General features: G+C 35.5%; 1 long non-coding RNA gene across 1 annotated transcript in view; it reads left to right on the top strand.

Moving 5' to 3' along the window:
- LOC309642027 overlaps positions 1-25837 on the top strand; it is a 252645-nt gene extending 226808 nt beyond the window's left edge. The window contains exon 7 of the long non-coding RNA XR_014252908.1: positions 7100-25837. This is a non-coding gene — a long non-coding RNA (uncharacterized lncRNA). The remainder of the gene's footprint in view (positions 1-7099) is intronic.
- Positions 25838-27198: the final 1361 nt, after the last annotated feature.

The raw sequence follows: 27198 nt of genomic DNA, 5'->3' as shown, positions 1-27198 counted from the left end.
TAACTGGTAATTGGAGAAACTGGAGCTAAAAATACTCCCGTGGCACCAATTCTGCTTTTTTCACCAACACACTGCCTCTATTTGATGGTATTTTGGCTTCATAGACATAATACTTCATGACTTAAATTCAGCTCACACCTGATTATCCAGTTTGATTTTGGTTGACCCAGATGCTAAGGAATTTGCAGGAATTAGAGGAACGAAAAAAAATTATACAAGGCATGGCATTGGTACTTGAGTGGCTTAGTTCACAAAAATCTTATGATGCAGCTACTTTGTTTCCATTTTACAGATAAGCAAACTGAATCTCGGAGTAATGAAGTAACTTGCTCAAAGTTGCATAGTTAGCATATAGAAGAGCTTGGGTTTAGTCTTGGCAGTCTGGTTCCAGAGCTCACCACTACGTTCTGATATCTGATAAGTCACAAGTTTAGTGCACACTATGGTAGTTCAAGAATTAATGAAATAGATGATTCAGACTATCTGGAGATCCTTTCCAGACTTTTAAAAATATAAGATTATTCTACTGTATAAACCTGAAGAGAAAGTAGAAAAGATATGGTATTGGGACACCTACACTCTGCTTTTTCCCAATTCACCACTTTACATCTGTTCTTTTAAAAAACATAGGATGATGTAACAGTTTCGTATTTATGCATGACAATTTGTATATTAATGATGGCTTTACGCCTTAAAAGCAAGTGTATACAAGTGTGTTAGATGCCCTTACACCCTTCCTGTCCACACTGTCAAAGAAGTGCTTTCCCCAAAACATAGTAATGCCTTGTTCCCGTTTCTTTGGTTCACCTCCTCTCTTTGGCTAGGAAACAGGCGAATCTATCCAACAGATTCAAATTTGTTTGTATTTCTCTATCCTAGAAGGGCTTCTGGGATTTTCTCTCAAAAGCATTTAGGAAAAAGAGGAGAAAAGGTGGGAGAGAGAAGAAAAGTAAGAGAGAATGTAAATTCCAGGAGCCTGAGAATAAGCATGACAGTTTTTTGATTGATGACTCAGAATTGGGTTCCATGGAGTGCTAACTCAGAATGTGGTCATCTGGTTGAGTCACAAATGACTGAATCCTCAGAGGAACATTATGCTTGGTGTGGTATATCATACAATCCTAAAACTTAGTGATGAGAAGACTTTCTGTGAAGAAGTCAGCCGTTTAGTGCAGCAAATGCTCTGGTTCTTATTCACTACATGGAACCAAAAAACAAAATATAAATGCCCACTATGACACTTAGAATGGACTTTCAGACTATCTGTTTTAAGATTATTTTTAGAATATATATAGTCTAAAATTTTAATATTTGATTAGTTTCCTTTCCTTAGCATCATACTTACATAAAATATTCAGGGACAATTAGAGAAGGTGGTAGCAGGGTGGAGAATCCAGATGTGCCATGGAGATTCTTGAACCAGTTATTAGGTTGTTTCTCTTTATTCATGTGATGAAGATTAGGGATCTAACTCTAACTGAAAAACTAAAGAGGCACCATTTGTCCCAGTTGGAAAGCCAGATTTCATAGCAATTATAGCTCATTGATTAAGTAGAAATTAAAGAGCAAGGGAAACATCAACAAGTCCATACACCTGTGACAGATGGGTGTGGCAGCCTAAGGGTGTGTGAAATATTCCATCACACAGGAACAAAGAACAAAACTTAAATCTAAGAAGAAAGAATACCATCATTGGCTCGGGATGGTGCTTGATTTAATCAGATACCTTATATTGAGGGTCTATATTGTGTAGAAAATAATTTGAGCAGTTATGATATGCAGTATTTTGTTCAGACATAATCTTCTGAATGTTGAAGTTCTTTTCTGCAGGTTTGATTTCCCTAATGGTCAAATTAATAGTGACTAGTTTACTAAGTAGATAATTCAGGGGAATCAACTTAGCATACAATGAACCTGCCTCACAAGTTTACTTGGTAGTGGTAAAATGTCCACATTCTTAATATCTGATTATAAAATTAATTCTAAAAAATTTAATTGTATTTCCAGCTGCTGCAGAATATGGCATACACTGAATGTTATGTGGGAGTACTATTAATTCAGGGGTTTTTTTTGCTCATCTTCTGAACTGGTTGAGTACTTTACTTTGTAGGACTGGTTGACTTAGAGAATGCTTTCAGAAAAGTGCATGGAATAAAATATTGTAGCTTGCTCCCCCCTAAAACAAAAATGTGTATATATTTAAAACGAACCTAAACAGCTGGCAAAAGGACTGCTTAGAAGTTGTTTTTATTTTTAAATGGCTAAAGTAAAATAAAACATGAGAATAACTGAATTAATTGAATTACTATTGGTTTCAGCTTAGCTCTTTTGGAATTGCAGAATTATATTTTTACTGCCATTATATGAGAATCATTTTTAAAGTGTTCTCTTGATGTAGCAATATGTATTTTATGTGTTTGTCCAAAATGAAAAGAAGAGTATTTTTTAACACTATCAGAGGGAGGGAGGGAGGGAGATAGAGAGAGGCTGTGAAGGGGTGAAGGGGAAAGGATAGAGACTGAATATTAGATAAATGTGATAAGTGAGGGAAACTATTTATGTAGCATCTGATTTCTGAATTACTCTTCTTGTGTTCTTCCATAGAAACAGGAAGTGCTATGTCACATGAAATTAATAAAATAATACATTCTCATAGATTCTTGAGGGAAAATTATGTTGAATCTGATCAAAGAATAATGCAGTGAGAGAAGCAGGAGATTAGCAGAGACTATCATTGCCTTTGATTGTCCTTCGTTATCACCTCTAATTCCAAGGTTATTAGTCACTCACATGTAGTGAGGCATCTCATCTCCAATATCAATTGCTTTGTTAAAATCCCACAAGGATCTATACTGCTCCCCAGAGCACTAACGTAACCCAAAGATTGACGTGACCTTGTATCAAGTTGTGTACCAGAAAAATAATATGTTTACTGAAAGTGAAGCCATTTTCCATCTTCTGTCACTAGACTTAATTAGGTAGTTAGGTTAGTTAGACTTAACTAGGTAGTTAGACTTAAATTACTTAATTAAGTAGTTAGACTTAAAAGGATTTTCTTGGTGTATGTCAAGTAAAGTTAAACTTGTTGTGAATCCTCCTACTTAGAATGAGATTGTAAAAGATAAGCTTTACACAGAAAATAATTGACTAATCACTTCTAGATTCCATTTCTCTTTCTTCAGATATTGCTATTGGGTCCAGCCTGGTTTCTCTTGCCTTATCGTAAAGTAGAATTTCAGTTGTGCTGATGACATCATAATTCATAAGATGACATAATTCATAAGATGATGACATCATAATTCATAATTCCTCCACATTCCCCAGAGTCAGAACATATACACTAAGGTCATTCTGGTGGCAGTTAGCCATTACAGATTCAAGATATAACAACACCACCACTGTCAACTACGAATTGGCACCTGCCGTTGGCACTTGCCATCTGCCTCTACAAGGATTACATCATGAGCTGCTGCAGCCGCTGATTTTCAACACCCCCTGAAAGGAGTTCAGAGTGGAGAGCAGAAATGAGGCACTCTGTGCTCTGAGAAAACTGGCAGAACAGGTCTTCAGATAGTTAGATATTTTTATTTTCAGAAGCCGATTTTATGAGCCCAATTCTTCCCTCATATCTAGAAAAGCACTAAAATCCTTCACGGTGACGACTGGTCCTTGTGACTAGAAGAAACCTTCTGCAAAAGTTTGTGCTTGATTGTATGTACTCCCCCTTCACCAAAATCACAGATATACTGACCATTCCCCCTACCTCTTTGGAGCAGTTTCTCAGAACTATCTGAAATGCTGTCTCCCGGTCTATAGTCCTCATTTTGCCCCAAATAAAACTTGACTCACAATTCTCACGTTGTGCATTATTTTAAGTCGACACCACCAACAATAAATTAACATCATTATGCACATAATCAAGTGCAGCCACATAATATCAAAAGAACTAATGACAAATATTCAGTTAAAAAGTGAAAGTTCTGAGGAAAAGTGAAAAAATACCAAGGTATCAGTGGGACTCTTGGAAACTTTGTCTCCAAATTGATTTCTTCTGAGCTCAAATTTTTTAATGTGATGGAGTTTCTGTTGTTCCTTTTTTTAGTGTTGGGCCAGAAAAATATCTTATATCTTAAAATACCAACTTAGTGATGTACAAATACGCATAAAGTCATAGAATTTAAAAGTGATAAAGGAAACTTAGCCTTCATTTAGCCCAATGTTTACAATAATGACAGATCATCAAAATTACCTAGAATGGGCTTCCCTGGTGGCGCAGTGGTTGAGAATCCACCTGCCAATGCAGGGGACACGGGTTCGAGCCCTGGTCTGGGAAGATCCCACATGCCACAGAGCAACTGGGCCCGTGAGCCACAATTACTGAGCCTGCGCGTCTGGAGCCTGTGCTCCTCAACAAGAGAGGCCGCGATAGTCAGAGGCCCACGCACCGCAATGAAGAGTGGCCCCCGCTTGCCACAACTAGAGAAAGCCCTCGCACAGAAACAAAGACCCAACACAACCATAAATAAATAAATTAATTAATTAAAAAAAAATTACCTAGAATTGCACATACACACACACATATATATGTGTGTATGTATATAATATATACACATATATAATGTATATATATATTTGTATTTAAGGTGTACATATATATATATGCGTATGTTGTTAGGCTTCATTTCTGGAGATTCAGTTCTAATTTAGTAGGTCTAGAGACTAGCAAAGCAAGGTTTCTGATGACCATCCGGATTTGGAAGTCGTTTATGTTACAACTTCCACAATTTTGCATATGAGGCAACTGAAGTCTATGTGGATTGGCCAACCTACCAGTTGTCATACAGCCAATGGATAGGAGTCAGGGATAAAACCCAGGCTTCCTGATTCTTGACTTTTCCCATTAACCCAGGCTTCTTCAAGATGTTCTGTGAGAAATGGCTAATCCTGTCTCTCACTTCACTTACAGTTTTTATCTAGTTTTTGTTTAATGAAAAATTATTTATGCTACTAATTCACTACTTAGCCTTTAAAGGTAACTTGACATTGTGTTTGCACATAAAAATAAAGCTGTTAACACTTGGTCTCTTTGATTGGAAACAGCTTTCACGTGTTTTCTCATTTCCTTTGTTAAGATGTATCTTCTAACTGGTGTTTTTTTTTTTTTTCACTTCAAGTTTAAACTATTTAAATCCAGAAAAAAGCAAATTGTTTATTAAACTCACTTGCTTAACAATTTCAGAGAAGTCGGCCAATGAATTGTTTATTGAGAGGGTTGTGTTCTTTCCTTCTTCCTTTCTTTCTCTCTTCTCCTCCCTCTTATAATCCCAAAAGGTAATGGCAGATTGTAATAGTTGAAACATAATGTAATATACTGATTTCTTTGCCTGGTGTATGTATGACTGCCCTCTGTTGGATAAAATTAGATCTGCTCTAATATGTTAGACTGTCTTGCCCTCTAGTGGTTTGTGCAGAAGATAGTAATGAGGACACTGGGGAACACTACCTGAAGAATCAGTTATTTCTTCGCAAATAATTGGTATTTTCACAAAATTCAACCAAAAGCCTGATTTAATAATAACTATAATTTAAAATGTAAGAACTCACCCTGACTGTGCCTCAAATTTCCTTTATGGATAAATCAGTAGGATCATTAAGTTAAATTAAATGAATGTGTTTTATAAGGAATGTGAAATTTATGGTTACTTTTGATACATAACTCAATTTATCACTTCTTTAACTGGAAACTTCTAATAGGTCATTTTTTGAAAGTGAAATTTCCTGAACTGGAATGAATTTTATTCACTATGACTGAGATTCTACCAACTGAAGCAGAGACAAGCAGCAGAGATTTTTAATTTTTAAAAAACACTCAGTTTTGAAGAGAACAACATTCGTGACTTAAAATATGAAAGCCAAGTTGCCTATTGTGAATTTACTACCCTTTCAACTTAGTTGAAACATAAACTTCATAATTTATCATTTAGTGAATTCGCAGTCAATTGAGCATAACCTATTTTGTCCAGCTCTCAGGTGAATGTGAAATAAATAAGATTCTCGCTCTTTTGTAGCTACAGTAATCAGATTTGAAGATGCTGGCAGGGCTGAGTCTTGTTTCTAAGAACAGATGAATTTTTTCCATTTGTTCTATTACCCTAAATTTACCACTCTCATGGCTCTTGTTTATCAGCTCAATAATTCATCTCTGAATCTCCAGGGTAGAGTATAGTACATGAACCATGGTGGACCTTTAATAAATCTTTTTTTCCAGCGCCTCTTCTAAGCCTCACCTCTTCTCTTGCTCCCTCTGGTGTCCAAGAAACCCTGAGACCCTATCATCAAAACCTCCACTGAAAGGTAAATCAGGCATCATTGCCTTAAAACAAAGTCAATAATTTATTTGTCCAGGAGTAAAAACATACAAAGCCTTTTCTTGAGCTTAAAATTGAGGACTGGACTTCCCTAGTGGCGCAGTGGTTAAGAATCCACCTGCTAATGCAGGGGACATGGGTTCGAGCCCTGGTCCGGGAAGATCCCACATGCCGCGGAGCAACTAAGCCCGTGTGCCACAACTACTGAGCCCGCGTGATGCAACTACTGAAGCCCACACGCCTAGAGCCCGTGCTCTGCAACAAGAGAAGCCACTGCAATGAGAAGCCCCTGCACCGCAACGAAGAAGAGCCCCTGCTCCCAGCAACCAGAGAAAGCCTGTGCATAGCAACGAAGACCCAACGCAACCAAAAAATAAATTAAAAATTTAAAAATAAATAAAATAAAAATAAAAAATAAAATTGAGGACTTACACGTGTATATACACACACACCTATATATATAATAGATGCCTATATATGTACATATATAAAAGCTTTGTATATATGTATACACATACACATAAATAGATAAAGGATAGATTCTGGAGGAGAAAGGGTGGCTATTTGTAGCCCAGTGAAAGAGATTACCATGTAGGTATTTATGTTCTTTCTTTAGAAAAAAAAAAAGATTTGGTCTTCTCACTTTATAAGACCATATGCCTTAAAAAACAAAGCTACCTCATCTGTTGGGGTTTTTTTAATCTAGTGTTCATTCTTTTCATTTTTCCCAGATCATATTTGCTCATTTTTAAAACTGTGGTTTGGACACCAAACACCTGAAATTGGAAATAATTAAGCCAAGGAACTTGCCCTTTGCTGTCTGTACCAGCAGGAGTGACATTCAGCCAGGTAAGTCATACTGGTTGTGTAGAGCTGGTATCTATCCTAGTTGATTGCTGTGTATGTTCTGATCAGCTGGTGCTTATTACATATTTTAATGATCACCATAGGGCAACAGGAAGTTTCCATTTGTCCACACCAGAACCTTGCATGTGCTGCTCCCTCCTTCTACTCACTTTTACTTCCTCTAATACTGAATTCTCAGCCATATTAGACCTAGAACTCTTCATATTTGTTATTTGGTGACTTCTAAAAACTCCAGGATAGAGTTGATCACAACTGCATTTGTGTACTTTGTAAGAAACCCTATAAGGTGCTTCTCATTGTCTAGCATAATTCCTGAGCACTGGGAACTTTAGCTATGAACGCTGGTTTTTAATTTTAAAATAATTGTTAAACTTATCTTGCACTTCAGAATTTTTACCTTTTCATTCTTTTGGGAGATAGTATTTTAGTCAGATGTTATATATTCTAACTAAGACCTTTTGCATTTTATCTCTTGTATCATATGTTCTATCTTTCTATACATTCTAGATTTTTAAAAATATTCTTTCATCTTTCAATTAATTAATCTTCCACCATTTTTTTTAATTTCTAGAAGCTATTTCTTGTGCATGGATTTTTCTCATAGCATACCATTCTTATAATATTTTAAGGATACTATATCTTATTTAGTCTCTCTGAAAAAAAATTTGCTTTTCAACAAATTCTCATCATCATGATATACAAATTATATGTTTCTATTGGTTTTCCTCTATCATGTTGCAGATATCCTCCAGTCTGTGTTGAAGACTGGTTTTATGCTCATATTTAAGAAGGAAAAAATAGGAAGCTCTGTGTGTGTGCGTGTGTGTGTGTGTGTGTGTGTGTGTAAAGTTCAGCAGACTTCAAATTACAGGAGTGGATGGGAATAACCATTAAATGAGAAAGCCTCTAAATACCGGAATAAGGAGAACTTTACTCTATAGTTTTTCATTCAAAGAGTTGTGTTGATGATACAGAGATAAATGATACCACTTTTTTTTTTTAGAGAGAATAACCCTGTGCTTTCGTCCATTGCTAAGAGGCCTGGTAGCAGGGGTACTGCCTGTGGTGGTGGGAGACTTCTACTATCTGCTAACCTCAGGGTTCCTGAGTCAAAGTCACTCAAGTGTCTCTTGGAGCAGGTTAAGTCTCTTCTTGACCTTGTTGCCTGCGGAGTTCTTCCCACTCGTCCTAGTCTACAGTGTCCTGCCACTTCTCATCCTTTTTCCTTTTGTCTTCTTCTAAAATGCATGAGTTGTTTGTCAGTTAATAGCATCTTCATCATTTTCTTCATTGTTGTAAAATTTATACCTCTTTATTTTCTATACCATCAATTTAAGATGCAGGGATGAAAAGAGATATATGCCTGGGGTCAGGCCACCATTTTGAAACGGAAGTCCTAAGAAGGACCAAGAGAGAGAACACCAAACACTTGTACTGCCCTGGTGATGAAAAAATAGAGAGTGGCAGAGAGCAATGCAGGAAGACATATGTTAAGGCCTGTCATGCTCTTAAAGCCTATCTATTGGATTAAGTACACTATCCTTATTTAAATCCCATGATAAAATATTAGAATTAAACTGCTCTCTGAGGTCATCTTGCCAAACTTCAATTTGGAGGTTGGAATTCCTTCTATACCATTTCACTCAGTCTGCTTCCAAAATATACTTAATCATGCTCACTGAGTACTTAGCGAAGCAATGCACATTGTTGGAAAATTTCGAGTTTGTTAGAAACTAATATAGAAATGAATTCGGCTTCTCTTTTAGTTTCACCCACTAATTCTAATCTATCCATTAAAAACATGTACTTCAGAGGACTCTGTGAACACTTGAAATTGTATATAAAAATAATTTTTAGATGTGCATAAGAACACTTTTCTGGGAAGAGAGTCCATAGGTTTCATTATGTTCTCAACTTAATCTATAACAAACAAAAGACCAAAAGTCACTAGTCTCAAAACAGTACAGAGAAAGCTGGCTTCCTTTAATTTCTGGCAGTTCTTCAAATATCCAAGGATAACTATAATCCATTTTTATTTTTGGTATTTATACAATGAAATACTTTGATTGTATTTATAAAAACCATTGTAAAATCTTGAGCAATTTTTAGAAAGCCTATTATTTTGCATAAAATTATCATGGCTTCATGAAAAGTATCACCATTATCAGGACTTCATGAGAAATTTCAAGTTTTTTTCATTTTTATAGCATATAATTTTTCTTTGTTAAATTATTTAAATGAAAAATGATAATTTTAGACATAAATTTTTAAAAATTAGATAAAACTAAAATTATATGAAATATCACTACCCAGTGTATCAATGCTAAGATTTTGGTGTATATACTTTCAGAATAAAATACTATATCCCTTGACTTCTTTATTTATCAGTATATTATGAATGTCCTTTCATAAGAGTGAATATAGATCTACCTTTTATTTTTAATTATAACATATTATTCCACTGTTTGAATGTACTACAGTTTACTTATAACTGTCTAAATAAACATTTTGTTTCCATTTTTTTGCTTTTATAAACAGCAGGATAATATAAAGTTTATGCACATATATTGGGTCTTATACATGTTGCCAAATTCTCTTGAGACCAACTTCTCCTCCTACCCACAGTAAATTAGAATCTTCCTTTCTTTTGCACACTCAGGCTAAACCAGGGTATCAAAGCCCATTTTAGTTTTTTCTAATCTGTTAGGCAAACTGTGTATATGTCTTTGTTTTATGATGCCTTCTTTTCGGGGGGTATATCTCATTGCAAAAGACCACTGTTTCCTTCTAGAGGTAATAGCAAGGTCAATGTGAGTTCTCCTGGTTTTTGAGACTTGTGATTCCATGAATAATAAGGGTTATTGTAAGACGTCTGCAAAGAGCCTATGGTTTTGGAACAGCCTTTGCTTGATAATTCAAAAAGATGAGTTCAATCCATCTCTATAAAGAGAATATATATCCTCATACTCTAATAAGGATGGAAGATGCTGTATAAACATCAATACCTATTATAGTAAATTCCCAATTTGAGAGTTATGAGGGTGAAAAGAAAAAGGAAAAGAAGAAAGGATGGCTGTATTCAAAGGTAATCCAAAAGCTTCATTTTGGCCAATAGCTTATATGAATCTCTCACACCTGATATTTCCCCCCAAACTGCTAACAACGAATTATTTTTTTAAAAAGTAAAAAAATGGAAATAAAGTTGAAATTATATTAAGCGGTATAAAATAGATCTTCCTTATAACACTAGTTTGAAATAGTTATTCATAAGCAAAAATTATTTAAAAGAGGGTAGAAATATCAGGAAGAGCCAAGTTTAGATAAATTGACAATGAATCATTTCCTGAAAATTACATTATCATACCTATTAATTTATTTCAATTGTAATACATTTTAGAAATTATTCTATTTTACTCAGATTTCTTTTCACATCTAAAACCCCAGAAAATGGAGCCAATGACGTAATATATAGTAAAGTTCTTTAAACTTGTAAAAAAAAAAAACAGAAGAATATTTTTCTTTATTGTATTTTAAACACAATAACCAACCTGTAGTATATTAGAAACTGAAAGGAAGTTACTGTTATCTATATTTTTTTCTTAAGACTCAGTAGGACTTACATGTGGCTTATGTACTTTTTAAGCTGAAGTTCAACAAAAAAAGGCAATTATGTACCTGGAATGTACTGGAATTAACCTAATTTGGGTTTAATATTTTCAGAATAATGTTGTCCGTTTTTTTCTATTTCTTTTTTTTTATGGTACCTATTTCACAAGGTTATTTGTGATGTTAAATGAGACAGCATATTCATTTATTTATTTATTTATTTATTTATTTATTCATATATTCATTTATTTATTTTTTGGCTGCATGGCATGTGGGATCTTAGTTTCCAGACTAGGGATCGAACCCGTGCCCCCTGCAATGGAAGCGTGGAGCCCTAACCACTGGACCACCAGGGAATTACCTTTTTTCTATTTCTCTACCCTTACCTAGTCACAAGATTTCTAGTATAGATTGCATAACTTGATATTCAGTGCTTTAAAATATATGCCCCTCACACATCCAAATGACTGAGAACATTATACCTAGTGCTTAAACAAAGAGACCACTATGAAGCCACCGTGAGGATCCATTTGGATCCCACCTGAGCTGTCTGCGTCACAGGAATTGTGCCTTTCTGGAAGCCTTGGTTGGTCATCTGCATCCTGGCTGATCATATCATCACTATGCACTGGGCACAATGCAGATTAGTTTCATCTTAGGCCAGTGTTAACTGCTAGCTGTGCAGCCTGCTACAACACTGGGCATCAAGCACTCGTCTTCAGTAGCATGCCCTTTGCTTTTAGTACATTCCCTTGATGTTTCTCCTGTGTTGAATGTTCCACCCCCTTTTTTGGACCCCATGCTTTCTTCTTTCCTGGTTTGATCCCTTGGTTTTGTTGGAGCACATTATCCTTTAGCTTCCTGAGAAGCAGGTTTTGAAAACTACATTTTTGATTCCTTGCATGTTAGAAATTTTTTTCTACCCTCATTTGTGATTGAATTGTGTCAGGGCATAACACTCTGAAGTTAGAAATAGTTTTCCTTCAGATTTTAAAAATCATTATACCATTGTCTCCTAATCTCCGATGTTTATGCTATGAAGTCCCATACCTTTCTGATTCCTGACACCACATGCATTACATCCTGGACTCCTATTTCTTTTAACTCTCTGGAAACATTTAAGATCTTTTCATCTATATACTTTTGAAATTTCATGATGATATCCCTTGAAAAAAGGTGTACTTTTTCACCATTATTTTGCAGGACAGTTTCTCAACCCAGCCATTCAGTTCTGCGAAATTTTATTTTATTATTTCTTTTTAATATTTTCCTTACATTTTCTCTCTTTCTTGATCTCTTTCCAAGAACTTCTATTAGCTACATGTTGAACCTGGGTCCTTAAAATATGTATATTTTTAATATTTCTTGTCCCTTATTCTACTTTCAAGATGATTTCTCAATATTTTTTGATGTTTAAAATGCATCACCGTTTTAATACTAATAGTTATTTTTTACACTCTGATCATTACTTTTTAAAAAAGAATCCTGTTCTTATTTTATAGTTGTAAAATTTTCTCTTATCCAAAAGTTATATTTTTGAAAATATCTTCTATGTACCCCCCTGCATTTTTCCTGAGTTTCTCTATTTCTTCTGAGTCTCATTTTTATCTGTTTGTGTTGGTCTACTCACCCATGTTGGAAACTTTTATTTTTATAACTTGTCTGGAGATGTTTGTCCAGTAATTTCTGAGAATGAGGCGCTAAGAAATGGAGAGTAAGCTCTGTTGTCTTATAGACTCCTGTTGGGCTTTACATTAGTGTTACTGGGATAAGAACCTGACCAGGAGACCCCAAATATCAAAGTCTGGATGTCTTTTCTCTTGGTACAGGAGGTATATGTAAAGAAACCCTTGGGTTATAAGCCAGTCTGTGGCCTCCAGGGCCCAGCACTGGGTATCGAAGCACTGTAAAATCCTAGGAAGACACGGTGGATCTCTCCATTCAGCATGAAGACACTTACTCAGTTTCTAAGGACAGGCCTTACACTCCACTCCTCCTTGCCCCAAATCTGGAGACTCTTTGGTTCAGTTTCTCCAGAGTAAAACTTTCTCTTTTGTAAATAGGGAAGGAGGCTATTTCAGTTGTGAAGGAGGGAATCTGGGCTCTGTCTACTCCTAGGCACACTTCTGCTGATCCTTTTGTTTCTATCTCCATCCTTAATAACTACCATTGTAAACTGACCTAATACAATTAGGTTATGCACAATTCTTAAGTCCTTTTTGGTAGATAATAGATGCTCACTAAAAAATTTGGAGGTGAATGACACTAGCTGCTCCACTCACTACCAGGTGCCGCTCTAACCTTGCTACCAGGTTATAAAAAAGGTAATTCTCAAACCAAGGGTTGCCCCTATCTACACACACAAAAGAAACAGTTCTTATGATCTTTCCTGTTGAATCAAGGAAATCCTAGCTCTTGGTTCCTTTAGATGTTTTTATTACCACTTTCTGAAGTGGTAGATTTGTCAAATGCTAAAATTTCAGGGCAGGATTCTATAAGCCATATAGTTGGAATTCTGTAAAAAAACACCCCAGGGTTCACAGCTTGATACAGGACCACAATTCCACTTAGGAATTCAGCCCAAGGGATCTTTCAAGGTAAAGGGACTAGACCTAGCTGGCTTCTTATACATGGTTACACAAGCATGGGAGAGTCTCTAAAATATTTTTATACAATGACCCTATTTTGAATAATTTAAATTTTACTAATAAGAATTCATATCCAGTATTCATCAAATGAGGCAACATATTTTACCAACATTTAGTAATATTAACCAGCCAGCTTTGGATGCTAATTAAGATATGGATAACAGAAACAAATACATTAGCTACAGCTAGAGTAGGGCCTTCCTTAAAATGCCGTCCGATCACAGCTCAATTGTACATTATTGATTTGTGTTTTAACTGACCAACCCTAGCTTGGACATTCTTGGTTAGTACCTGGGTTACAGCCTAAGCTAAGTAGCACACATACCATATCACACTGCCTGTTGTCTACTTTTTTATAAAGTACATTAAGACTGCAGCCTTGTCTTCTAAGGAAACTGTGCTTCCAAGAACCGATCCAGACCTCTTCAAGACTTAATGGTTTCCTTATACAGGCATACCTTGGAGATATTGCAAGTTCAGTTCCAGACCACTGCAATAAATTGAGTGACATGAACTTTTTGGTTCCCCAGTACGTATAAAAGTTATGTTTATACTATACTGTAGTCTATTAATTGTGCAATAGCATTATGTCTAAAAAACCAATGTACACACCTTAATTTAAAAATACTTTATTGCTGAAAAATGCTGACCATCATCTGAGCCTTCAGTGAGCCATAATCTTTTAGCTGGTGGAGGGTCTTGCCTCGATGTTCATGGCTGCTGACTGATCAGGGTGCTGGCTGCTGAAGGCTGGGGTGGCCGTGGCAGTTTCTTAATATAACACAGCAATGAAGTGTGCTGCATTGGTTGGCTCTTCTTTTCACAAACAATTTTTCTGTAGCATGTAGTGCTGTTTGATAGCATTTTACCCACAGTAGAACTTCTTTCAAAATTGGAGTCAATCCTCTCAAGCCCTGCTGCTTCTCCTTCAACTAATTTTATGTAATATTCTAAACCCTTGGTTGTCATTTTAACAATCTTCACAGCATCTTCACCAGGAGTAGATTCCATCCCAAGAAACCCCCTGTTTTTTTTTGTTTTGTTTTGTTTTTGTTTTTGGCTCATCCAGGAAAAGCAACTCCTCATCCATTCAAATTTTACTGTGAGATTGCAGCAATTCAGTCACATCCTAAGACTCCACTTCTAATTCTAGTTCTCTTGCTGTTTCCACCACATCTGCAGTTACTTCCTCCAGTGAAGTCTTGAACCCCTCAAAGTCATCCATGGCTGGAATTAACTTCTTCCAAACTCCTGTTAATGTTGATATGTTAACCTCTTCCCATGAATCATGAATGTTCTTAATGGCATCTAGAATGGTGAATCCTTTCCAGAAGGTTTTCAATTTACTTTTCTCACATGCATCAGAGGAATCATTATAAGGCAGCTATAGCCTTACAAAATTTATTTCTTAAAGAACAAGACTTGAAAGTTGAAATTACTCCTTGATGCATGGGCTGCAGAATGGATGCTGTGTTTCCAAGTGCGAAAGCACATTAATCTCCACCAGAGCTCTTGGATGACCAGGTGCATTGTCAATGAGCAAAAATATTTTGAAAGAAATCTTTTTTTCCTGAGCAGTAGGTCTCAACAGTGGGCTTAAAATATTCAGGAAACCATGTTGTAAACAGATGCGCTGTTATCCAGGCTTTGTTGTTCCATTGATGGTGCACAGACCAAGTAGATTTAGCATAATCCTTAAGAGTCCTAGAATTTTTGGAATGGTAAATGATCACTGGCTTCAACTTCAAGGTATCAGCTGCCTTAGCCTTTTACAAGAGAGTCAGCCTGTCCTTTGAGGCTTTGAAGCCAGGCACTGACTTCTCCTCTCTAGCTATGAAAGTTCTAGATGGCATCTTCTTCTAATACAAGGCTGCTTCATCTCCATTGATAAACTGTTGTTTGGTATAGCCACCATCATTTATTATCTTAGCTACATCATCTGGATAACTTGCTGTAGCTTCTACATCAGCACTTGCTACTTCACCTTGCACTTTTATGTTATGAAGATGGCTTCTTTTCCCAAATCTCATGAACCAACATCTGCTGGTTTCAAACTTTTCTTCTGTAACGTCCCCACCTCTCTCAGCCTTTGTAGAATTGAAAAAGGTTGGGGCCTTGCTCCGGATTTGGCTTTGGCTTAAGGGAATTTTGTGGCTGGTTTGATCTTCTATCCAGACAACTACAACTCTCCATATTGGCAATAAGACTGTTTCGCTTTCTTATCATTCGGGCATTCACTGAAGGAGCACTTTTAATTTCCTCCAAGAACTTTTCCTTTGCACTGAGAACTTGGCTAAGTGTTGGTGCAAGAGGCCTGGCTTTCAGCCTGTCTTGGCTTTTGACATGTCTTCCTCGCTAAGCTTAATCATTTCTAGCTTTTGATATAAAGTAAGAGGCATGTGACTCTTCCTTTCACTTGAACATTTAGAGGCCACTGTAGGGTTATTAAGTGGTCTAATTTCAATATTGTGTCTCAGGTAATAGGGAGGCTCAAGAAGAGGGAGAGAGATGGGGAAATGGCTAGTTTGTGGAGCAGCTAGAACACACACATTTGTCTATTAGGTTTGCTGTCTTATATGGGCGTGGTTCATGAAGCCCCAAAACAATTATGATAGTAACATCAAAGATCACTGATCACAGATCACAACAAATATATTAATAATGAAAAAGTTTGAAATATTGCAATAATTACCAAAATGTGAAACAGAGACACGAAGCGAGCAAGTGCTGTTGGAAAAAAGGTGTCAATAGACTTTCTCAAGATTGGGTTGCCACAGACATTCAATTTTTAAGAAACCCCACAATATCTGCAAAGTGCAATAAGGGGAAGCCCAATAAAAAAGGTCTGCCTGTCATGGTCTAAGTTTTCTAAGTTTCCTCCATTCCACTAAATCATCTCCTGTCTCATTGACAAAAGATTGCTGACATTTACCTTCTACTGTTATATATTATCTCATTTTCCTTGTCCTTCTGGATTTGTACTCCTTTAAAAATATATTTACTTTTATATTAGTCGGGTTATAGAAAGAACAAAGATAAACTTAAATTATTTAAGCCTCACCTCTTAACCAACACTCTATTAAATTATTTTCCTAAACGTGAAAACATTTTCTTATCAGATCATTTAGGCAGCAGTGGGTAAAAACTATACATTTTGAACCAATATTTTCTATAAAACCAGGTAAAAACTATTGAATTAATATTTCTTAACATCATCTACATCCTTATGCTTGGAATGGGAATTCTCTACAAGCAAAAGCAATGGGTTAGAATGAACAATAGGAAAAATTTATAAGTTTGACTGGCATAGTTTCAGATCTTTTCTATTATTTAAATTATTGTTCAGCAGGATCTCCAAATATTTATTTAAAATAAAACATACTAATAAAATCTCCCAATTACACCTTTAATTGTGCTCTAAATAATGAATACAGTTGCTGAAAAAATATAGCTATTGTTATGATATTGATAAGGAGATTGTTGAAGGATGTCATCATGCCTGGAAAAGTGACCAGAGAGGGTGCTGGGTGTTACATGTAAACTAGCTCTTAGGGTTGATTATGAAGGAAAGTCCCAGAAAGAAGTGTCTGTGATAGTACTGAGACTTGCCTTAACTACCTGAAAGTGACGTTTTGTGTTACAGTTTTCTATAAACACACCTTTGTGCTTGAAATAATAATTCAAAGTTGAGTTTTAAAATCTAATGTATGTGGCTATGTCATAATAGTTGGGATTGTTTCTGCTGTCTTTGCCTCAATTTGGGTCACACTGACTTAAAAAAGATTGAAGTCTATTTCTACCAATTATAATTAAAATTCTAAAATGCAAACCACACTGTAAGTTAGATTTCCAATGGGCTACACTTTACAATAATACCAGAATATTTTTGAAAAAATTGTGAATATTAGAAAATGAAGCCATACTTTTACAATTCGTATTTTTACACTGACTGAACTACTCAATTACCATGTGAAGACTGAATATAGGTGGCAAAAATGTAAGCTTTCTAATGGTAATAACTTTTAATACTAAACTTACAGAAAGGCAGTTTTTAAGGTTAAAGCAGACGGATTAATTCTATTTATCAGTGAAAACTTAGTGAGAAATGCAATAACATAATCAGAAGGGGAGTTGGTTCTTGAACTCATAATAATAACATCAATTTTCTGTGAACATTTAGAAAGCAGCTTTAAAAATTCAGTTTTCTATTTATAGACTTTTTATCTGAACTTCTAACTTACTGCATAATTTGGGGATTTGAGCTGGAATCATGAAATGTCCTACAGAGTATGGCTATTGGTATATACAATAGACTAGCTCCCTGTTTACTCTGTCTGCTCTCCCTTCTTTTCCTGGCAACCACTTGGGGCCAATATATGAACAAGGAGGACATGAGGTGTGATAAATTAAATAGGAAGCATACATTTACCTGTCGGATTTTTAAAAATAGTTGTAGGGATGGACTATTAAAAAAAGTTAAGACAACAGGGTTTTATTGTTACCCAGAAAATTTGAGAGTAAATAAAACGAACTACTAGGAATGTCGGTACTGACATACGCAAATAAATTCCTACATGTTATGGGAATAAATGTTAGAAGGTCTATGTGGCATAAACTTAAAGAAAAGTGAAATTTAATTTAATTTATTCATTATTTTGCTCAACCATTAAATAAACGTTCATGAATTCCTATCATGTGTTAGTCTTGTGCTGGGCCTTGCAGAAAGAATAAAGTTGAATAAAACATGTCTCTTGCCTGGGGGCACTCACAGTCATGGTCTAGTGAACGATAATAAAAAACTAAGTACACGAAGAGAAGGATTTCTGTGATCAATGTGTTGGGAATTAAAGTCTGGTAGGCCATCTATCCACAATGGTTGATTTATTGATTTTTACCTTATCTTATTCCAGAAGGAATGTTTTAGGAATGAGATAGACACAATGAAACAAATATGAAATCTGGGGTGTTAAGGAAAAAAGAAAAAATAACCCTTACAAAGGTGGAAATAAATATACATCTCTTTTTCCAAAGGATAAACTATAACCCAACCAAGTTCGAAGTGGGGATAAACAAAGAAAACACTGAGAAAGGAGAAGATGATGAGTGGAATGTGGACTTCTTTCAGATCGAAAGAATAGAACAAAATGCATGTGTTTCAAATATTGTTAAAGTTACTTGCTAATGCTTTGAAAAATTAAATATCATCTCTCTGTATGAGATGATATTTATAAATGTGCTTTAAACACTTCAAGAGGCAATATGTGGCGCTTACTCTTTGCTATATTTTATCTCTTTATATATATTTTTTTATCATTTTACTTCTTATTATGAAATCTCCATGACATTAAAAATGAAAAATAAAAAGAAATGAAAAGCTTAAGTCACCATATTTTCTTACAGCTTCAATAGAGGTTTGATGAAAAAATTTGTATTCTGGCGGCATGTTGACTGTTGAACTTACTCCCAGAGCAGCTACAAATTTGTCCTATGACCTGAGACATTGAAACACCACAGAGCCCTGCAATAATTTCCTGTCTGATCAGACAACCCAGTTATTCCATTTTCCCAGGTATCCTGGTGACCTGTATTATTGTCAACAACAAGCGTTGCTTCAGCTTTAGGTTTAAAATATCTGCTGGGTTTGCAGACTCAGATTCATTTTACCATTTAGCTGAAAATGTACAGTGCACTTTAGGGTGATGGAGTTCGCCTTCATTCATTCATCCATCCTTACTTTTATTCTATTTGGTTCTTAGTGCAAAAGAAACAGTGCCACCTCCTGGATGTGGGATAGGAAGAGCATATGAACATAAAAATGTACTGTCTTATGAAAGGCAGATTCAAAGTAATTGTGTAAGGAAAAATTTCAAAGAATGTCTCATTTCACTAATAATAATTACATAAACGTGCTTAAATGCTTTCATTATCAATAAACACTGAATGGAAATTATTGTAGAATTTCCATCTAAATATTTAGAAATAAAGATTCCTCTTGTTTTCTTATACCTTATTTTTTAAAGGAAATTTTTAAAATTTAGAGCAGTTTTAAGGTTCACTGCAAAATTAAGAGGAAGGTACAAAGATTTCTTATATAACCTCCCCCTGTATCTGCATAGCCTCCCCCATTATCAACATCACTCACCAGAGTGGTACATTTGTTACAATTGATGAATCTGCATTTACCAATTACAATAACCTAAAGTGCACAGTTTACATTAGGGTTCATTCTTGGTGTTGTACATTCTGCAGGTTAGGACAAATGTATAATGCCATGTATCAATAATTATTATATTATACAGAGTGTTTTTACTGCCCTAAAACTTCTCTGTGCTCCACTTATTCATCCCACTCCCCCTCCCTTGTGGCAACCATTGATCTTTTTACTGTCTCCATATTTTGCCTTTTCCAAAATGTAATATAATTGGAAACATACAGTATGTAGCCTTTTCAGATTGGCTTCTTTCCTTTAGTAATATTTAAGTTTCCTTTATGTCTTTTCATGACTCCATAGTTCCTTTCTTTTTAGCACTGTATAATATTCCATTGTCTGGACACGCAAGTTTATTTATTCATTCACCTACTGACAGATATCTTGGTTGCTTCCAAGTTTTGGCAATTATGAATCAAGATACTATAAACATTTGTGTGCAGATTTTGTGTGGATACAATTTTCAACTCCTTTGGGTAAATACCAAGAAGCCTGATTGCTGGATTGTATGGTGAGAGTATGTTTAGTTTTATAAGAAACTGCCAAATTATCTTCCAAAGTGGAAGTGTTTATACTTAGGTATAAATCTAACAAAATATATACAAGATCTGTATGAGGAAAACTACAAATCTCTGATAGACAAAATTTAAAAAGAACTAAATAAATGGAGAGATTCCATGTTCATGGATAGGAAGACTCAATATTGTCAAGAAGTCAGTTCTTCCCAACTTGATCTATAGATTGAATACAATCCCAATCAAAATCCCAGCAAGTTATTTTGTGTATATTGACAAATTGATTCTTAAATTTATATGGAGAGGTAAAAGACCAAGAACAACCAACACAACATTGGAGGAGCAGTACAAATTTGGAGGGTTGATACTATCCAACTTCAAGACTTAGTATAAAGCTATGGTAATCAAGACACAGTGCTATTAGCAAAATAATAGACAAATAGATGGATGGAACAGAATGGAGAGTTATAGGAGAAAACCTAGATGACCTCTTTAGGCATGCCTCTGTTTACCCCTGATAACTTTCCTTGTTTTGAAGCCTGCTTTGTCTATAATTAATATAGTTATTCCTGCTTTATTTTGATTAGTGTCAGCATGGTATATTTTCTCCAGCCACTTACTTTTAATCTTTATGTATCTTTATATTTAAAGTGAGTTTCTTGTGGACAACATACAGTTGGGTCATGTCTTTTGATCCACTCTGGCAATCTCTGTCTTTTAATTGGCACATATAGACCATTGACCTTCAAAGTGGTTATTTTTACATTTGGATTAATATCTACCATATTTGTTTCTGTGTTCTATTTGTTGCCCTTCTTCTTTGTTCCTGTTTTTGTCTTCTACTCTTTTTCTGCCTTTTGTGGTTTTAATTGAGCATTTTAAATGATTCCATTTTCTCTCCTTTTTTTAGCATATCAGTTATACTTTATTCTTTAATATTTTAGTGGTTATTCTAGAGTTTACAATATACATTTACAACGAATACAAGTCTACTTTTAAATAACACAATACCACTTCACTGATAGTGTGTGTACCTTATAATAACAAAATATTCCTAATTCCTCCCTTACATCACTTGTGTCATTGTTGTCATTTATTTCACTAATATATAAGCATACATAAGCATATATATGTATATATGATATATACATAAGCATACATTATCAAATCCATTGTTACTATTATTATTTTGAAAAAACTGTTATGTGTTAGATCAATTAAGAATAAGAAAAATAAAAGTTTTGATTTAATCGTCACTTAATCCTTCTTTGATGCTCTTGCTTTTTTTATGTAGATTGAGTTTCTTTTTTCTTTTTTTTTTAAACATCTTTATTGGAGTATAATTGCTTTACAATGGTGTGTTAGTTTCTGCTTTATAACAAAGTGCCTCAGCTATTCATATACATATGTCCCCATATCTCTTCCCTCTTGCATCTCCCTCCCTCCCACCCTCCCTATCCCACCCCTCTAGGTGATCACAAAGCACCAAGCTGATCTCCCTGTGCTACGCAGCAGCTTCCCACTAGCTTGATTGAGTTTCTGACCTGTATTATTTTCCTTCTCTCTAAAGAACTTTTAATTTTTTGCAAGGCAGGTCTACTGTCAACACATTCTCTTAATTTTTGTTTGTCTGAGAAAGTCTTTATTTCTCTTTCACCTTTGAAGAATACTTTCACAGAGTAGAGAATTTTAGATTGGTGGTTTTTTTCTCTTAGCACTTTAAATGTTTGACTGCATTCTCTTCTTTCTTGCATGGTTTCTGAAGAGAATTTGTATGTAACTCTTATCTTTGTTCCTGTATAGGTAAGACTTTTCCCCCTCCTCTGGCTTCTTTCAAGAAATTTTCATCTTTGATTTTCTGTAATTTGAAAATGATGTGCCTAGGTATAGGTTGTTTTTTTTTTTTCCCCACTTATTCTGTTTGTTGTTCTCAGAGCTTCCTGGATCTATAGTTTGGTGTCTGATATTAACTTGGGGGAGATTACCAGCCATTATTGTTTCAAATATTTTTTCCATTCTTTTCTTTCTTCTTCTGGTGTGCTCATTAAATGTATGTCACACGTTTTTAAATTGTCCCACAGTCCTTGGATACTAAGTTCTGTGATTTTCAGTCTTTGTTCTCTTTGCTTTTCAGTTTTGGAGGTTTCTACTCAGATGCCTCTAAGTTCAAAGATTCTTTCCTCAGCTGTATCTAGTCTACTAGTAAGCCCAACAAACGCATTCTTCTGTTACAGTGTTTTTGTTTTTGTTTTTATCTCTAACATTTCTTTTTGGTTCTTTCTTAGGATTTCCATCTCTCAGCTTATGTTGCCCATCTGTTCTTGCATTTTGTCTATTTTACCTATTAGAGCCCTTAGTGTAATAATCATAATTGTTTTAAATTCCTGGTCTGATAATTCCAACATCCTTACCATGTCTGCTTTTGGTGCTTGCTCTGTCTCTTCAATTGTGTTTTTTGCTTTTTGGTGTGTCTTGTAATTTTTTTAAATAGCCAGACATGATGTAACAGGAAAAAGGAACTGCTGTAAATAGGCCTTTAGTAATGTGGTTGTGAGGTGGGGTGGGGGAGGGGAAGAGTTCTGTAGTCCTATGATCAGGTGTCAGTCTTTTAGGGAGCCTATGCCGCTGGACAGTATCCTTCACAGGTGTTTTTAATTTTTCTTATCCCACCCTTAGGTGGAAGGGGGTGGCTAGAGTGGGTTAGAGTTGAGTATGTCCTTTCTCCCAGGTGAATAAGGCTCTGATAAAACCCCAGCAGGTTAGGCTCTGGTTAATTAGTTTCCTCTGAGGTCAGGCCTTCTTATAAAAACAGAGTGCTCTGGCAAGTTTCAAAATGGTTCCTTTCCCCTTCCCTTCAGAAGCATGAGGGGGTTTTCTGCAGTATACTGTGGAAACCTGGTTGAGCTCCTGGATGTAAATCTCTCCAAACTGTAAGTGCTCCCCCGTGACCGGGTCCCCCTAGAGTTTTTAGCTCTCAGAGTTGTCCACACTGACCTTTCATCAATTCATCAATTACAGTTCTGGTTTCCCTATGCTGGCACTGGTTCCTGCGGTGGTTTTAGCTCATGAATCTCTGCCCCAGTGAGTTATTTTCTATGTTTGCTTGTGTGTCTTTCTGATCTTGGGGGCAGCAGTTTGCCCTGTATTCTCACCTCTCTTATGGATCCTAGAAGGGTTGTTGATTTTTCAGTATTTTCAGCTTTTTACTTGCTATTCTAATAGAGTGGTAGCTTACAAGATCCTTACATGTAAAACTGGGAACTGGGAGTCTGTCTTATACATTTAAAAAATTCTGTTTACCTTTTACCTAATAATATAGAATAATTCAATATCCTCTTATGTTGTCTATGTAAAGAAGGCTAATTTTCTTGACAGTCTAATCCTGTAATATGGAAAACTCAGGTTATCAAAAGACTAAAAACCCTCAAAACCTGGATTCTAGTAATTAAAGGTGGTCGAAGTTGAGGAGGAGAAAGAAGCTCTCCTGATGTAAATATGGTCAATGATTTTCATCAGTTGAAGTCAGCATATAAGGTTTAAATGGCTGGTTCTCTAACTTGTTATATTGCATTCTTTGAGTCTGTATTATTTACTCCCTAGAATCCTAATTAACTTTAAAAATATAATCATTAGTCCCCTTTGCTTTCAGATGCTCTAATATTTATGCCTATTGTGTCTCTATACCCAAATACCTTGGAATACCAGCTAGTCATGAAATATAACTCTAGGTATATAAATATGGTAGGCTTTCCCTAAAAAGTCAGATTCATGCCTTAATCTACCATGGAAGTTATATTATCATAAATCCCCCTTTTTTTCTGTTTGTGTTAAAATAAGGAGTTGTGGTCTCTTGAGTTCTAGAATTTCATAATCTATTATTTAGAATTTATTTACTTAACAAGTACTGTGTGTATTTTATGTTGGGTGATAAGAACCAATAATCAACACACAGAATGATCTGCTCTGATGGAATTCACAGTTTAGTGGAGAATTTTTAGGACATTGTTCAATAATTATCAAAACATAGTGTATAATCGTATGCTGTATATCCATAATCTAGAGGTCACATTTAGGGAGATCAGACATAAGAGGCATCTTTTTCAGATTGGCTCATTCAGTATCCACTCATAACTCCTTTTAGACTTCCTTTTTTTTACTCTACCATCTGCAAAGGTAAAATCTACATTTTAAAGATTTTTTAGACCTGCTATTCCCCTGGAGAAGCTAGATTCCATCTGGAGAAGAACCCAAATGATACTAGAAAGGCAAAAGTGGGCAATCTGAGGTAACACCTGGGGAAATCATAGCTGTGGCAGTTATTATGCAAGGTCTACTGTATGATCTCCAGCAACACAGGAACTGAGCAGTGGACATTGGTTGCAGTGAGCTTTACATTGGAACATTCCTGTGGTGTGGTTGTACATTTCTCCAGGGTGTAGGCCTCTTCCTTGGCTTTGTAACAACCAAGCTTGGCTCCCTGGCCCTTGCAGAAATTCTTTAAGTTATCTTAATACTTTTGAAATAATTTCTTTTCTTATTAACCCAGCTGAAGGAGATTCTGTTTTCTATAACAAGGACCATGACAATAGAGTATACTTTCTAAGTCTCCATTAAAGGTCTTTCTTCAGGAACTTAGGTTTTGAATGATTCTGAATCTGATTTCATATGTGAATTTATGAGCTTGTGGTGCCTATAACCCACAGTTGTATAAACTTGGAATCTTCACCAATCTGTGTTGAGAGCTTGGAGTTTAATTTCTGATGGGGATTTTTGTTTTTACTGTTTTTACTTTTATTTTTTTTACCTTAGACTCAAGACTCCAGACCAGTGGCAAACTCTTTTGAAGCATAAATATTTTCTGTCCCTGTTCCACAGACTATAAACGCTTTTCAGACTCTGGGATTTATGAAGCTCCCCTGCCAAATATTGGATTTAATATCCTAGACCCTGCTCTTAAGACCTTATATCAAGGTCTGAACTCTTAAGGGTTGCTCATTTATCACTATCCTTTTTTTTCTTTCTTTCTTCATTTCTAGCACATGTGGCATTTACTTTCTTTGAGTTCATAAAGTGTTAAATTTTTTTTTAATTTCGTGACTTGTAGTTAGTGACGTCACAATGTCTATTTATTCTTCCATATTGCCATAAGTCTATGTTTAAAAATGTCCATCATTAACCAAATCAATTTGTAACATTTACAGGCTGATGATTTCCTACAAAAAGGGCAGTGGTTTCTATGAACTCATGGGGAAAGAAAAAGATATTCAAGGAGAAAAAAATTTTTTGTGCATTACCAGCACCATCTAAGATAGAAGCTATTTTGTTTTGGGACACTAGAACTGATTATCTAGAACTGTACTGTTGAATACAGTAGCTATTAGCCGAATGTGGCTATTGAAATTTAAATTAATTACATTAAATAAATTTAAAAATTCAGTTCCTCAGTCATACTAGCTACATTTCAAGCGCTCTATAACCACACGTGCTAAGGGCTACGGTGTTGGACACCTACTGTGTGTCAGACACTGTTGTCATCATAGGCATTACGAGAGGACATAGCCCCTGTCCTAAGGAGCTATCTCTAGTCTGGGAAAAGAGAGAATAAACATGTAACCTAGTTAAAAAAAAAAAAAGAAAAAAAAAGAACATTTAAGAACAGAAAAGAACCCTTTAGGTATTGGTATGTAATGACAAAGATAAAATAGGCTAATATTATAGTGACTAGAGCGCTGCTTAATAGGTAGATTTATAAGTGAAGGCTCTCTGAATCATCAGTTGAATGGTAACAAGGCAATAACATGCAAAAATCTTGAAGAGTGTTTGCAGATACCACAATAGTACAGAGGCTCAAGACAGAAAAAACTCAACATGTTTAAGGTACAGACAGAAGGCCAGTGTGACTGAAGATTAGTGAAAGGAATAAGAGTAGAGGGAGATGAAATCAGAGACATTGGCCTAAGAGTTTGGGTTTTCTTTCAGTTGCAGCAAGAAGCTATTGAAGAATTTTAAACAGAAGAGTAGTAGCATTGTCTAATATATACTTATCAAAAAAAATCATGAATAAAATAAGAGATAGCAGGACAAATTTTATAGAAGTGACTCATCAACTGAGTTTTGAAAGCATTGCTGCTTCTTCATCATTGTTTATTTCTTTGTTCATTTCCAGGGTAGGAGGAAAGGAATTTCTGCATCATAGTCTCTAGTAATAGACTCTTTTTCCAGTCCACTTGGTGGACTGTTTTGGGCAGGGATCTTGGTGTATGGAGAGAGTAGACTGGGAACTGGGGTGATGAATTAAGAGTGGATGAACAGGTTGCATTTACTGGAGAGAAGTCAGGTATGCTAATTTAGCAAAAGTTGGAATGAGAAAATAAAAATGATCACGTGTAAAATTCCTTCAAATAAGTGAAATGTGCTCAACTGATTTCTCATCCTATCTCACTAATATTATCAAAATTAAGGGTTGAAATCTTCTTTTAAGGATATCAATTAGCTACCTGTATATGACTGTTTTGAAGCCCCATTAATGCAAATGTAATGGGGCAGATGCAAGTTCAAAGCACCGGAGGATAATATTTTCAACCCTGTCTGCATTGTTTAATGAGACAGTGAATTCAGTGGACTTCAGATGTGTCACGTCTTGTAAATCATTGGGTTATAAACTTTAACAGGGTAAGTGGATGCACTGTTTCTGTCTCCACTGCATAGGGTTAGTGCACTAGATAATAGCCAGGGAACATGGGGTAGTAATGCCTACATTATTGGTTTATAGGTAGAGCGACCCTCTTACATGTGAGGGATTTAGAAGGAAAATACATTTATATGCATGAGAAAAAGAGGGAAAATTATGAAAATTTAGATTTAAAAACCTGAATTTTACATTTCCTCTTTATTTTCAGGCAGGACATTAATTGGGTGGCCAATTAAAATCTGTGTTTATGGGTACACGTTATGGTTCACTTTTGCTTATTTCCCTAATCTTTGGT

This window comes from Balaenoptera physalus (assembly GCF_965194825.1).
Source record: "Balaenoptera physalus genome assembly, chromosome: 13".
In the NCBI taxonomy this organism is placed as follows: domain Eukaryota; kingdom Metazoa; phylum Chordata; class Mammalia; order Artiodactyla; family Balaenopteridae; genus Balaenoptera; species Balaenoptera physalus.
Note: the sequence above shows the minus strand (reverse complement) of the source record. Positions and strands in the feature narration are given on the sequence as shown.